This window comes from Palaemon carinicauda, chromosome 15, assembly GCF_036898095.1.
Source record: "Palaemon carinicauda isolate YSFRI2023 chromosome 15, ASM3689809v2, whole genome shotgun sequence".
NCBI classification, from domain to species: Eukaryota; Metazoa; Arthropoda; class Malacostraca; order Decapoda; family Palaemonidae; genus Palaemon; species Palaemon carinicauda.
In genome coordinates, this window is record NC_090739.1 from 82,955,721 (window position 1) to 82,965,720 (window position 10,000).

The following is a 10,000-nucleotide window of genomic DNA, read 5'->3' on the forward strand; positions in this document are numbered from 1 at the left end:
TAAAATTCAGGTACCTTTTATTTCCTTTTGATCTTCATTTACCATTAGAATTCTCCCATTATGTTATATCCTCACCATTGTTACTTTATTGATCTTGCAAGATAAAATTAAATAAACTTGGGATCTCTACGTAGCTAATTTGCATCAATGACCAGAGGTCATGTGTACAAAAGAAAGCGTTTTAAGTCGTCAAAAATTACTAATTGGGGCGGCACTACAATTTATCTACATATCTGCTTTTGAATAAACCTTGTTGAGCTTTTGAATTTAGCACTTTTCTCTGTTGTTGCTATAAGCTTTTGGATATGTTCTTCAGTTATATAACTTCAAAAATTCGTTGAAAATAAGTGATCGTATATCATATAGAAATGATAAAAAGAAACTCACCAAAAATAATATCAGAAAATGATAAGCATAATTACACTACTTAAAACGTAGTCACGCAGATGCTATAATGAGGTCAAACCTATGAACAAGATAACACGATAGTCCTGAGCAGACTAAGGAAATAATCCAGTTTCTAACGTGAAGCATAACAAAACATAAAATCGTCAATTTGCATTTAATACTAAATGCGTAGCTTTTGATCAATAAGCATTACAAGCCTTGTTATCACAGTGGAGTGATGCTATTGTAAAAATTGCAAAGGAAAGACGCAGTTCCCTAGTAATGTATAACAATACTGACAATTTCGTAACATCGCACTAGATCCGAAAGTTCTATAAATAAGGGAAACACTTTACATTCGCACCACATAAAAGTGACACAGAAATACGCGAGGAAAAGCGACAAGGTGTACAGTATGTGCCAAGAAAGTGTTGTATGTCTATGAAGGATGTCATGTTCACAAATACCTAAATGCATGAAATTTGGATGTAAACGGGATATATACACATTACAAGTTGTATGTCCAGAATGTATGAAAAGCAACAAGTAGCAAGATTGCAACGAAAGTGAGAAAATACACATGTTAAAAACATTATATTACAAATAATTTCTAGAAATAAAAAGAAAACGGGCAAAACTATCCCTGAACAAGACAGTTAAATAAAGGATTGTCTGTTTGATAATGAATCTGTTGAGTCAAAACTATTGAGTTTTAAGAACATGTGAAAATTATGAGGTTGATATATTACTACTTATAGAAATTTGGATAAGTTATGACCTGAAAGGTAAAAGTAAAACAGAAAAGACACGAAGCAAGAAAATGCGTAAGAGCTATACTTCCAAAGCAAATAAAAAGTGAAAGAATCATAAGTAATAAATTTTTAACATATCAGCATTAAGACTTCTTTCTCTGAAAAGAACAGTGTTATATAGGTCACCAAATACTGTAGGCAGGTTGGGTATACTCAAACACGAGCAATGTGCAATAGTTATGTATTCACAATTCAATACATGGTGAGCAGCAATTCAATAACAATGTTGGGGGCACGCTTGCTCCAGCGAGACTGCCCCAGATTCAATATCTCCCGCCTTTAATAGATTATGGCGGGAATACAAATAACTTTCAAAGTGCATTATATGTAAACATCCTACATCCCCTCTCTAAAATAAATGTATTACATTTTTCATGAAATTGAGGGTTTATCAAGTAATCATACAGCAAGAGAAGTATAAGGCATACTGATGACAAAATGGTGTTATATAAAAGATAACACAAATCATATAAGTGGAGCGCGATTACGTGCTCATTGCAAAGTAAGACGACATTTAGTTGCATGAAATTATCAAATTATTACAAACTGGTCACATAATCAGTACAAAAAAAAAAATCAAATTGTGCATAATTAAAGAGAAACCAGATTGTACATAATTGAAAAAATCATAAAATATAGTCTTCATGCCAACTCGGAGAATTTATTTTCCTGGTCCCTCTTCTGGGTTGGGGGTCGGCACACGAGTCAGCGGGGGAAAGTGAACGAGTAGGTGGGGGGAAATCCTGCACTCTTATTTCCCGAAGATGTTTTCTGTTTCTCGTTGATATTCTTCCACTACCATCTAGTTTTATGACATATTGGCGGTCTCCTTTTATTTCAACGACTTTTGCAATACGATCCCCGTCCTTAGAGACAACATTTTGCACTGCTACTGTGGTACCCGCTTGCAAGGGGCGGAGTCTCTTTGCACTAGAGTTGTCGTCCCATGGCTAACTGTGCCGGCGATTTATCGATGTCTCTTAGGGGCGTATTTCTATATTGCAAAATGGCTCTTGCAAAACTATCTCTGTCGAGGCTTCCGTCGCTTCTTGTGTTATCTTGAATGTTTCTCTTTGCTGTACGTACTGCTGCCTCTGCCCTTCCGTTGGATTGGGGGTAATGGGCTGAGGATATTCTCATCCTAACCCCCCATTTCTGTAGGAAACTAGCCATCTCAGTGCTTACCAAATTGGTGCCACCATCGAGGGAGATTTCTTCCGTGGCGCCCCACTGCATGAAGTATCGTCGGAAGAGGGGAATCAACTTAGCAGAAGTGGCAGCATTTGGAGAGAAGGCAATTTCCAGCCAACCAGTAAGCCTATCTGCATATACCAGATATTGTTTTCCACACATTTGAAACATATCCGTGACCGTTTGTTGAAAAGGATATTCAGGGGGTGGGGTAGGCAATAGCGGTTCCCTTTGTTGGGACGGAGCGATGACGTCACATGTTCTGCACTGCATCCTCTTGAGTTTCAGTTGACCCTCCATCCCAGGCCAATACACAGCCTGTTGTGCCCTATGAATCATTGAATCAGAACTTTGGTGGCCTAAGTGTAGGTTAGAGACAACTTGGTCTCGTAGTGACACAGGTATTGCCAGACGTATGTGCCCGTCATCGTATGAATACACCACCAGTTCGTCCACGATGCCAAGTCGATCCCGTACACTAAAATACGGCTTTATGCTGGAGTCGACTAGATTTCTCGATACCGGCCAAGAACCTACGGCTACCATACTCTTTAGTAGCTGATATTCCACATCGCTTTCAGCAGCCCTTTTAACAGAATTCCAGTCGAGGGTTATGACGTCATCACTCAGCGACGTCATCAGTGCTGCAACACATGAATTCTCAACTTCCTCCCCCATCTCACGGTCACTGATTACTGGATATCTCGAAAGAGTATCGGCTGCTGAGTTTTTCTTCCCAGGGATGTATTTTACTGTGAAACTGTATTGTAATGTTTTTTCCTTTAATCGAACCAAACGAGGATTTGCAATGTCTTTCAATTCTCTGTCCCCAAACACTTTGACTAGCGGACGGTGGTCAGTAACAAGGATAATATTGGGACACCCCAGTAAGAATAATCTAGCTTTCTGAAAGCACCATACCACGGCGGAAGCCTCTCCTTCAACGACTGCATAATTAACTTCTGCCGAGGTTAAATGTCTGCTTCCACAGAGGGCAAACTTCCACCCCCCTTTGCAACAAAATGGGACTTTATCCTCTTCGCAACTGCAATGTTGTTGTAACACCAGAAATCCCATCCCATCACGCGACCAGTCAGTGATTACGGCAGTTCGCCTGGATTTATCATAGTAGGCCAATCCATCCCCAATCAGATTGCATAAAATTTCTTTAGTCTTTTCGAATGCATCCTGTAACATTTCATCCCAGTATACCTTTCGACTAGTAGACTTTTTTAGGAGGTCTTGAAAGGGTTCCATTAGTTGAGAGGTAGCAACAAATGGGGCCAATTGGTTTACGAGTTCAAACCAAGATCTTATGTCAGTGATGGTTGGTTGATTTGGCATTGGGAAGTTCTTGATTGCAGACAACTTTTCCTCACCTGGCTTGAAATTGTCCCAACCTAATTCATAGCCCACAAAGTCTACCTCGCGTTGGCAAAATTGAAATTTTTCAGGATTGAGGGTAACTCTGTTCTCTTCACATACTTGTAAAAAACTTATTGTATGATAGAACGCTCCTTGCACAGTATCATCATAAAGGAGAACATCATCGACACATTTAGATTTTCTCGGAATGTCCGCTATTACATCATCAAAGCGCTTTGAGTATGCATCCGAGGCAGAGACATGTCCCATTGGGGTCCTACAATACTGGTACCTACCCCATGGGGATATGAAGGTAGTCAGGTGCCGACTTTCTTCATCTAGTTCCACTTGGTGAAAACCAGAATAGGCATCTATTACAGTTTTGTATGAATGTACAGGTACACCGGATGCCATGTCGAACGGGGCAAAAGTGTGATGAGTTTCTCTTTTGCAAAATTTGTTTAGCCTTTGGTAATCCACTGTTCTTCTTGGGTTTCCATTCCTTTTAGCCACTACCACCATTCGTGTACACCAATCGGTTGCAGTTCCTGTTGGAACGGGGCGGATTATTCCCAGTTTTACATCGTCGTCCAGCTGTTTTTTTACCTCTTGCTCCCAATGTTTGGGAATTGGAATTGGCGTATGGCATGCGTATGGGACTGCATCAGGGAGAAGGTGGATATGGTGTGCCTTTCCCTTCATTACCGGTAAAGGATTCCGTTTAGTATTGAATACCGTAACAGAGAAACGCTCCAAAATCCACCTTTTGAGCTTAGGTACGTTGGCCTCCTGAGAGGAGAACGGCAACTCTATGACGTCATGGTTGTTGCTCACATCACTGGTGACGTCATTGACATCCACACTATTGGGCCGTTCCCTACCAATATTATTTACCGATATCCCGTCTACCTTAACATGATGGGGAAAGCTCGCATCCACTAATCCTAAACACTTACATACATCTATAGATAGGTATAGTCTAGAGACACCGCACACTACTAACACCTCTATATTTAGAGCAATATTTCTACATAATGTTATTGTACAACGCACACTACCCAGTACTCTCATGGGTTTTTCGGCTGCATGATTGACCCTGGCGTTCGAACGATGCAACTGTTTCACGTTCAGTCCTAATTGATGCAAAAACTTTTCCCCCATAATACAAACTTCAGCCCCAGTATCGGCAATGGCATCAATAAATGCCTCATACATTGGTACATCACGTCTCATTTTATGTTCAATTTTTACACGTACATACGGTAGTTTTCCCGACAATGCTGTCACCTGCTGGACCCCACAATGTTGCACTAATGTGCATGCCGTCACTGACATAGTGTCGTCATCATGGTCGACTTCAATGCCTGCTGCCTTGTTATTCACACGTTTTTTTCTGCAATATCTAGCTAAATGACCCTTTATACCACAGTTGTGGCAACACACTTCATTTGCATAGCAGCTAGATTTATTTTTCTCATGAATGCGCCCACAATTATCACATCTCTTACCTGACATGAGCAGCTTACTATCCTTCTGTCGACGAAAGTTCGATTTTACTGCCGCAACATCACTATGGTCTATTTCATTACTATTATAGGGCAGCAATTCCTTCCCCACCTTGGCGGTAATGAGTTTCTGGTTGAATTTGTTTGCCCCACTGTCCCTTTCAGCTGCCTCATATATTTCACACTTCTGTAGAATTTTGGCGACACTGTTATATTTCTCGTAGTCCTGGAGTATTTCTTGTTTCAGTCCACAGTTATTTAAACCACTGGCTAACCTGTGGGTCAGCATATAGTCACTCATGTCATTTTGGCACTGAGGGCAGTGGAAAGCACAATCTAAAGCCAATTCCTGACACCGATGTACATATGTCTTTGCGGGTTCCATAGGCCCTTGCTGTGCACTAAAAAATTTATCCCACAGAATTGCACGATTTACAGACTTTTGAGTCACTTCTTGGATGGCATCCAATGCCCGATGTAAAGAAAGGGCTTTCCATTCATCGGCCGTATAACAGGCGTCCAATGCCCTTTGCAACTGATCATCGCAGTTCAAACGAATGCTCAGCACAGCATCTTCAGTTGCAACCCTGCCAATTTGGAACCAATCTGTCATTGACCTACGCCACTTCCTAAATGCTCCTTGTGACATTTCGTACGAATATTTGTCGGGCATAATTGCCCTCATACCTGAGGGGGCACCACTGCTCTGTCGCTGCTGCAAGAAAAGGTTTGCCATTGCATTCAGAAGGTCCTCATTCCCACCATTGATGCGGCCATTTGCAGCCCGTCGAAGGGTCCCTCTTCTTGGTGTTGTTGAGTATCTTGCACCCGACATCTTGAAGGCTTCACTGCAATCCTACTCACTGCGCCATGTAGGCAGGTTGGGTATACTCAAACACGAGCAATGTGCAATAGTTATGTATTCACAATTCAATACATGGTGAGCAGCAATTCAATAACAATGTTGGGGGCACGCTTGCTCCAGCGAGACTGCCCCAGATTCAATATCTCCCGCCTTTAATAGATTATGGCGGGAATACAAATAACTTTCAAAGTGCATTATATGTAAACATCCTACAAATACAAATGAAATAACATCTCAGGAGGATAGGAAAATATATTCTAAAATTCATTTCGAAGATAAGTTAAGGCAAATATTTATTTGTCAAACATTTTTTTTCATGCTTATTTAAAAGTAAAAGAAAAAAAGTGAAATAGTTTAAAGATGTCTTGAATAATTATTGTCTGATAAATAATTAAACAAAGTAATTTCAAGAACTGATCACATAATAGACATAATCATATATGACAGTCGTTGAGGAGTTGTTAAAAACTATAATAAGATTTTTGTTGCCAATCCTATCATTATTGCGTGGGTCTAAAATAAAGAAGAACGTTTGCTAAAAAAAAGACATTTGTATCCAAAACAAATTACAAATGTTTTTATATATAATTTACGTCATATTTCAAACATTGCAGCTAAAATGTATGTCATATTTTATACATTGCAGCTATACTGAAGAATAAATAATGTTAATACGGTTGATGGGTGTACTGTTTTTACATATATTTTCTTTTATTAACATTTAACCGTCTAGTTAAAGATGCAAATTATGCTGTCCGAATAATGTGAAAGAAATTGTAATGGAAATATATCACAGGTCCAAGATGCACATACTTCTCACAAATATTACAGTTGAAATACCAAAGCTAGAGAAAAAGACCGGAAAATGAAAATTTCAAAATTTAGGGCAATATCCAAACGATTACGAGAGGGTGTGAAAGAGTCAGAAAAGAAAGAGAGGAAGAAGAAGGATAAGGACAATAGAAAAATAATGCATGCACAAGGATCAGCCATAAAAAAACTAATTCAAGGGGAAAATTTTCTTATAAGAGTAAACAAAGAAAATTATGAGGATTCAAAATTATTGAATAATGGAAACATACCAAAAGTAAAGAAACCGCCCAAAGCATTGTGATGTTGACCTATTTCCTGCGATGGACTCTGAAACGGCGAAATGTTCCTGGATTTATCACTTGCTGTCATAATAGGACAAAACAACTTGACTTCCCAGAGAGTGAGAAGAGGACTTAACAAATATATCCTTTTTTGAAAACTAAGCAACTTTTGGAAATGATTAAAACCGTGATTCACATGCCAGTAAGTGATCGATGAATGACAAATATCAAAAGAACAAATATCTCTAAAAAAATGAGTAGACAAGATACGTGCATACACTGAGGCTCTATTGTGCTCTATAATTAATGACCCACTAAGATACAGACATTCATAGACCTGCAACACAAATACTTCTCGAACCAAGAGCAGTGCGATAAAGCAAAACATGATCTTTCATTAAACGACATAAAATGGAGACACTGTGGATACTGCATAGGGAAGAATTGAAAGTTGTCTACCTAGCAGAATTTAGAAAATTCAAATAAGACTTTGTAGATGTCCTACTAATGGCGTAATCTATCATATAATATACTCTCGAACTCTCTTCGAATATTCTCGAGAATTATGTCTAGTTTAACACGTTGACTGCGATGTGCTCCACATATGGTTCAGAGGGGACTCTCCGAATGAACGATGTGTATCCTATGTAGTACACATGCTAAGAATTATTTATTTTTTTCGAGTATCCAAAATTTAATCAAAATGGGCTTTTTTTTTTACCAAAATATTATTGTAATATATTGGAAATTGATTAAAATAAACTAGAACATTAACTAAACACTTTATTTATTACTGAAAATAATCTTCATATGCTGGTAAAAGGGGCATTTTTTTTTTTTATTCTTTCTTTCTTTCAGTAAAAAAAAAATTGAAAACATTATCATTAGATCAATAAAAATGCTATTCTTTTAACCCTAGATTATCTTTATATAAATTCAAAAGAAAAATAAATCAGTTTGGTAAACATTTTACTTCTGAAAAAATAATAGTGTCCTTTTCTTGGTGAAAAAAAATCCATGTATGATGAAGGAAATCATGTAGTATTTAGAGTGCAATTATAAAATTAACACTTCTTCTGTTTTGCTTCTACATAAGATCAACATTTAAAATACACAAATTTATATTCTTCAAACTGAATGTTTCAAGTTGAAACAACTGAGACAAAAGGAAAGGTTTACCCTCACAATTCTCACAACATGTGTTTACTCTTCGTGCTTTCTTTCGAGCTACACAACTTCCTTCATTTTGTGACAGTATCTCATAACAGGAACGACAACGCCTTCTTGTCTTGACTTTGGGGCCAGTAGCTTCAGTCAGGGAATGTTCAGATCGTGTTCCTTCAATTTGTAAACGCCTTGGACCTGGCTTTATATTTTCTTCTGGTTTTCATGTAAGAAGTGACACTACTATACTCTCCTTGAAATCAGTTATTGAAATAGGTTTGCCAGGAGAATAATATTTGTTGTACAAAGCTCCTGCATTCCCAATGCATGTTCCACTCAACAATTCTACTGCTAATTTACGATACCATTTCAAGGTCCGTCTGAGAGCTGTAGCATAGGATGACATTTGATCCGACATGTCCACACCCTTCTTAGTTTTATTATAAACTAGAACACTCTCTGGTTTCATAATGTCTTTGCCAGTTCGTTTCCTTTTGCCTGATGGTACAAGTTCACCTGAGTGTTCAGGAATAGTTGAAAGAGTTAGCACATTTCTCTTGTCTTTCCAATTATAAACCTTTACTCCATTCTTATTCTGCTGTGACACTACCTCTCCTTTCTTCAGCTTGGCATTTTGAAGGCTTGATGGTATGAATTTTCGGCGCTTTCTTAATGTACCACAGTAATAGGTTTGTTCTTTAAGAAGCTTCTCATCCAGAGGAAGAGATGTATAAAAATGATCAGCAAAAACTGTCACACCTTGATGCAATAAAGAATCACAGAGCTTCAAAACAACTGACTCCGAGTGGGTGAATGATGGCAAGGGTGCAGACTTTCCAGAGTAAACTTGAAAATTCCATGTGTAGGCATTGGGTGCACACAGCTTGTAATTTTCAAACCATATTTATGGGCTTTACCTGGGTTGAACTGTAGAAAGCTCACTCTGCCACGATACGGAATCATCAAAGACGACTCTGTCTCCAGGTGAATATATTGGTGTGCTACTGTTGTTAACACACATCTGGGTTCTCTTCAAATGTCATCTTAAATGTGTTATATATTGGAGTTGGTATGTTACATCTTCAAGTAAAGTCTAAGTAAGTTAACTTTAAAATAGTTTATTCTTTAGGAACAGTGTTAACATCTCCATCACAGGAGTATAGATGGTTTGGTCGGATGACCATTCCGTATGACATCTAAAAATGAACTGGTACAAATATCCAATTTCATACTAAAGTTTACACAGGTATCTCAGCATTTATGGATTTATAGTAAACACAACATTTATACAGGAAGATACTTGTTCCATTCTCACAGACAAGTTCTTTCTCACGGAGCTTGGTTGTGTTTACTCTTCATGAAAAATGTTACATTGCTGAGGTTTGGCAATCGCATCCTGCTTAGAATATGACTATGGCAGTTCTCACACTTCTCTTACTTCCACAATGACCTATAGGTCATGTGTTTTAAACAAGTAATATCTAATATATTACATTAGCTCGGTCAGCTACCTAAATTTTTAAATACGTCAAAATATGTTTACTAGGAGTGTGACTGGATATATATATATATATATTATTTTTGTTTTTTTTAACTTTAGCCATAAGCAAATGAGGA